Consider the following 6,331-nt stretch of genomic DNA (forward strand, 5'->3'; position numbering starts at 1 on the left):
CACAGCGCAGTGCGTCATCACCGCGCGCCCCTCCCTCCAGCGGTAGGCCCTGGAGGTCTCCTAGGGTCAGGAGGGCCAACGTGGCCAACGGGCTCCAAGCCGGTGACCGAGGAGAGACACTGAAGCGGAAGACGTTTTACGACACTTCGTAAAGTGAAAGTGAAGTCGCTCTGTCGTGTCTGACTCGTTGCTACCCTGTGGACTGTAGACCGCCAGGCTCCCCCGGTCCATGGGATTTTCCAGGCAAGAATACTGGAGCGGATTGCCATTTTCTTCTCCAGGGGATCTTCCTGACCTAGGGATCGAACTCAGGCCTCCCGCATTGCGGACAGACTCTCTACCATCTGAGTCACCAGGGAATCCCAAAGTGAGAAAAGTAAATGGTGAGATGGTTTCTGCAGTGTGATGGGTGGTCACCAGAAGCCAGAATTGAAACAAACGGGCTCGTATAGTTGAAGCAGGAGGTAGCTGCGCCCCCTCGGTGCCCCACCCCCAGACACTCTCAAGATATCAATAGCAGAATGATTGAGAGAGGAGGTTGGGCCCTAATCAGATAAAAGCCTAGAAACCACGTATTTATCATGCTCAAAATCGGGGAGACCTTCCCCTGTAGCCCCTTGGAGGTTAGAAGGGGAGTGATGTCACGCTACCCGTAGGCCTCTTCACTGGAATCCATCTTGGCTGAGAGATGCACTTGCACACGTGGGAGGATTCTAAGTTAAACCGAACACAGGCTCAGCACCAGACAAATGGAAATGATTAGCCCAAGAAACCCGGAAGAAATGCTCCACAAGAATGCTTCAAACTACCAAGCGGGTGCAACTCTCTGAGTCCACCCGTGTATCCACTCGAACTGTATGCTTTTCCTGCTAATAAACGTGCTCTTTGTTTCCTTACTTTCTGTCTTCATGGGAATTCATTTCTGCAGAGCTGAAGGGCCAGGGCCTTGTCACTGACCATTGGTCTAGTGGCTAAGATTCAGTACTCTCACCGCGGAGACCCGATCTCAATCTCTGGCGGGGAAAGGAAGCCCCACTTCAAGCCGTGGCAGGTCAAAGCCACCCAAGATCACATTTGGTGCTGAAACCCAGGAATTCAAGGTAAACCTTGGGCTTCACCCAGCTGTGGCTTGAGGCCACTGACTTTCGCTCCTGCTTTCTTTTTCTCACTCTCCGTTTCACTTTCAAGACCCACAGGGCATAATTTTTGTCTACTCAACATTGAGGATGGCAGAGGGGTCCCCCAAGCCGTGCAGATTCAAATAACACTTGGGTGACAGTTGACTCTGTCCTTTGGGACATGGTGGAAATGTGATTTCCAAACGTGCAGGAGCTCAAGGGGTCTTTCTCACCCACTCTCCCTCTGTCCTTGTCCAGTATGGAACCTTCCACTAGGCTTTTCCTTCCCACCTTACTTGCACAACAGGGTCTCTTTCTCACTTCATCTCTTGGCAACCTTTTAGGGAAGGATTTCCTGGATATTATTCCTAAACTGCGTCCCCGCCACTGCCAAACCCAATGCTGCCTGTGAAACCAAGTCATCAGCTGAAGCCCAGTTCTTTTACACCTGCCAGGACGAAAGGGCAAAGGATTTTGGGTTTTTCTGCTGTCTAGTGTCTCACCTCACTCAATGCCCAGAAATTTACTGTGAGAATTTCTCTGCCTCCCGGCCCTTGAGCCTTCAACCCTGTGCCATCTTCCATAGTGCCCGACTCCAGTTTCTTCAAGGGTTCTATTTTGCAACTGATGGACCCCCTTCACTCCAGGCCTTGGCAGCATACACACTGCTACAGACAGCTTATCAGGCTGGCCGCTACCCAGAAGCCAGAATTATAAATTTTGTAGATGCTCAGTCACGAGGAACACACCCCAGCGTAAGAAGACTTATCATAGGACATAAACTGTACAGACGAGGGATCCCTCCTAAGGAAAGTGCTAGCAGCCAGTCAGCAGTGGTTCAAATGTCCTCCCCTGGCCACCTGGGGAAGACACCTTCTAAAGGTACTCAGGGAAACCAGAGGTGTTCAGAAGCCTATAGGACGGTAGAGGTTTGGAAACTCCATCAGGTTAGGAAGGAATTTGGGGGGCACCCTGAATCCCTTCAGGTCAAAGTCTCCTAGCAAATGTTTCTGGAACAACAGATTCCATTTCCTGGAGCTTTCTCGGTTGCAGGTTAACAGAAAGTCTAGGAAAAGGAAAACTTAAGTTCTACTGTTACAGTGCCTGGCCTTCATATAAGTTGGGGAATGGAAAAAAACAACCTGAAGGCGGGTCTCTATAATGCCATTCTGCAATTGCAAATTTATTGCCACTGGATGGGAAAGTGGACTGAGGGTCCCTCTAGTCAGGCTTTCATGGTCCATTACCAAAATTCCACCCTATGTGGCTCTTGTAATTCAAAACCTGGGGAACCAGGAAAAAAAACAACAACATCATTTTAGATGATCCCCTTCAAAGCTCTCCCATCTCTGAGGGGGATACCTGGAGCTCCCCCTGCTCCTGACAGTATCCCTCCTTTTCCAGATCCATCTGACCGAACCCAAACTCTACCTCCCCATGTCCCTTCATCCCCTCAGTTACCCCAGGAAGGAGAGACTAGTCCCTCTGTCCTCTCGCCAGTGGAGCTTCCTATCACCCAGGATCAGGGAAGTTGCACCCTCTTAGGGAAGTAGCAAATGGTGAAGGGACATTCAGAGTACCCTTTTATAACCAACTTAGACCAAAGCAAACAAATGATTTTCTGAAGACCCAAGTAGGATTTCATGAAGAGTCATGCTCTAATTCTGGTTATGACTTAACTTGGTAGGATGTCCAAGGAGTCCTGTCAGGTTGGCCAAAATGTCCATTGGGGTTTTTCCATAAGATGTTATGGAAAAACCTGAGTGAACATTTTGGCCAACCTAATGCTTACTGTACTTCTGAGAAAAAACAGAATCTGGACAGCAGCCCAGAGGCTTGCTGAGTAACTTGCCGGAGACCAACCTGAATACGCTCTGGGTGGAGATGCAGTCCCAAACATAATTCCTCAGAATTATACTTCTTGGACAGGGACAGAAGCCAGGAAGCTCATGATCTAACATGTATTAAAAGAGATGATAAAGTGTATCAAAATGTCATTTAACTGTGAGAAGGTTAAAGGAGTGACCCAGGAAAAAAAAGAAAATCCAGCTCCCTCTATCACAGGCAGCTTGTGGAGGCTTTTAGGAAGTTGATCCCTCTACTTCCAAAGGTCAGTCCCTGCTGGGACAACACTTTTTATCAGCCAGCCCTCCCCTGATACTATTAATATGTGGAAACTTCAAAAGTTAGAATTTGACCCACAGACTTCCATGCCTCAACCCCTGGATGTGGCCCTTGGAGTATTTAATAATCAAGACCAAGCTTCAGAGGGAAAGCTGAAGAAAAGACACTCCAGGGCTCATGCACAACTGATAACCATTGCTGTCGGCCACGTCTTGCGACCTCAGGACAACCCAAGGGGTCCAAAAAAGTCCAACTGTCCGTCTGGAGGTAAGACCAACAAGGAGGAATGCTACAAATGCAAGTCAACTGGCCACTGGGCCCGAGATTGCCAGAAAGAACCCCGCTTCCCTCCCCCAGGCCATGTCTAGCCTACAAACAAGCAGGTCATTGGAAGAGGGACTGCCCTCAGTCCCAAAGGGGGAGAGGGACTCCCACTCCTGAAGTGGCCATGCTGGATGACTAAGGTGGTCCAGAGATTGTAGCTTCTGATGGTTCCCCCTAACAAGAGGTCTATCTCCATCAAGGCGCCCCGGGTAGTCCTTGACATGGCAGGTAAGAAAATCAGTTTCTTAGTTGACATGACATGGGAGCCACTTACTCTGTCTTAATTTCTCACACTGGACCTCCCTTTTCCAAAAGCTGTACTGTAACTGGTGTCAATAGAAAGCCTCACAGCCATTATTTTACTGGGCCTCTCACTTGTCAATGTGAGCAGCAGTTGATTTCATGTGCCTCTTTAGTTGTGCCTGAGTGTCCCACCCCACTACTGGAAAGAGATCTTCTGAGCTCTATCAGGGCCATACTCCAGTAAGGAGGCTGCAATACTTTCCCTTGACTGACTAAGACAGACCAGGCAGAAGAGCAAGGTCCTATTCCCAGCGATATTGTACAGAAAGTGGGTCCAGCAGTGTGGGGACAAAGAAATCCCTAGAATGGCCATACATGCCCAGCCTGTAAGAATTCACCTTAGGCCTGAAGCTGCTTGTCCTAATAAGAGAAAAGTTGGAAGGAAAAAGGATCCGCATTAAGGGAACAGATACCAGGACAAACATGGATGGAAGGCGTTGGGTATATGGTTGCAGAACATTTCTGTAACAATAGATTTGGATGGCTAGCTCTTAAACCCTTAAACTTGTTAGTCTATTGTACCCCACCAGGATACGTTTTGGTATGCCAGGTAGATAAGAAACCATGGGCCACTAATTGCCTGCACAGTAACTCCATGTCCACACAGTATATGCTGGCAACTTTGGTTACTCCTTTCTCAATTCACTCTTTAAATGAATTTAAGTTTACTAAACCCGTTTACCTGATTAACTCTAGGTTTACCTGGTGGCATCCTAGATGGAGATGCCTATTTCTTTGCGTACACCTTGTTACCATGGTGGGGGGTAGCCGGCCATCAACATGTTCTTCAAAACTTATCTTTTACTCTTAACCACCATAGCTAAAAATACCACTAACTCTGTTACTAATTTACAGAAGTCTCTAGATTCACTGGCCAACGTGGTATTTGACAACCGTCTGGCCCTGGTTTATCTGTTGGCAAAACAAGGAGGGGTATGACAGTTGCCAACATTTCTTGTTGCACATACATGAACACCTCTTCCCAGGTATAGACCGACATTAAGAAAACGCAACAGCAGGCCACCTGGCTTCAACAGACAGTTGACCACCAATCCTCACTATTCAGTATGGGTGGGGAATTTGAAAGCTGGTTCTCTAACTTGTTCTCCTGGATCCCGCAAGGTATGAAAAACTTTCTGATTGGATGTTTCCATTTTCTTATAACCTTCTTCATGGTTTCAGCCATACTGATTTATGTTAAACGTTTAGTATTTCTCTATTCTCAAGAAGGAAGGCCTCAACCTGTTGGTCCCAGGCCTGCTTCTTGGACTGAAACGTCTTAGTTGCAGATTTGCAACAGTAGAGAAGACAACAGGGCACTAGGAAAAATATAAATCAGTGTGGCCCATATGCTGACCTTATTCCTAACCGTGCTTGAGCCTCTGATTTTAACAGTCTTACTGATCATTAGCCCCTACTTCGCTAATTACTTAGTTTGTTTTCTCTAGGGCATCACAGGACAATGGTGATGCAGGGACTCCAGCCACTTCCCAAGGCAGATCCTGCCACAATCACAACAGAAGCCACCTTGAGGCCCCTTTAATGAGATAGGGTAAGAGCTGTGTGACCCCAGCTAGGTAGGGTCTACAAGCCCCTTGCCAGCCTGAAGAAGCTACAGAAGACAGACCTTCGCCCTTCATCTTCCCAATAAAGTTTTCTTGGGGTGTACATCTCTCAGGGAGGATTTGAGGCAGGAGAGTGATGGGCCCCCCACCAGGGTGAACAGTTGGAGTTCGTTCCCTATGGACAGAAACTCCAAAATATCCATAGCAGTTCAGTCAAGAGAGGAGGCTGGGCCCTGCTCAGATAAAAGATAAGAGACTATACATTTCTTATTCTTGAAGTCAAGGAGACTCCTGACTGGGAAGCTTGGAGGTCAAAATGGGAGTGATGTCAAGCTACCCATAGGCCTCTTTGCTGGAAGAGATTGAGAGATCAATTTTGGCTGAGAGATACACATGCACAGATGGGAGGATCCCAAGATAAACCAAATAGACTCAGAACCAGGTAAAGCAAGATGATTGGCCAAAGGAAGCCTGGAAGAAATGCCCCACAAAAGTGATTTAAACTGCCACGAGGGTGCAACTGTCTGAGTCCACCTGTGTGTCTCTCCATATGTACTGTTCTCTTTACCTCCTAATAAACACTTTATTTCCCTACTTTCTGTCTTTGTGGGAATTCATTTCTGCAGAGCTGAAGGGCCAGGGCCTGACCACTGGTCTAGTGGCTAGGATTTGGCAGCTCTCACTGCACGACCCAACCTCGGTCTCTAGCTGGGAACCAGAAACTCTGCTTCAGGCCGCTGCAGCCGAGGCCACCTGAGATCATACTGTCCGGGGCACTGTATATAGACACCAAAAAAGTCCTGGAAGCATGTACACCAACAGCCATGGTTACATGGGAGATGGGGGAGGGTTTTTATGATGTTTCCTCAGTGTTTTCAAAAGAAGAGTGTATTTTCA

General features: G+C 47.8%; 1 long non-coding RNA gene across 1 annotated transcript; it reads left to right on the forward strand.

The window, feature by feature from the left end:
- The first annotated feature begins 19 nt into the window (after positions 1–19).
- Positions 20–896, forward strand: LOC105610782 (uncharacterized). The gene is made up of 2 exons (XR_001043884.3): positions 20–383; positions 657–896. It is a non-coding gene; the product is annotated as an uncharacterized LOC105610782 (long non-coding RNA).
- The last annotated feature ends 5,435 nt before the right edge of the window (positions 897–6,331 follow it).

Source organism: Ovis aries, chromosome 12 (assembly GCF_016772045.2).
Source record: "Ovis aries strain OAR_USU_Benz2616 breed Rambouillet chromosome 12, ARS-UI_Ramb_v3.0, whole genome shotgun sequence".
In the NCBI taxonomy this organism is placed as follows: Eukaryota; Metazoa; Chordata; class Mammalia; order Artiodactyla; family Bovidae; genus Ovis; species Ovis aries.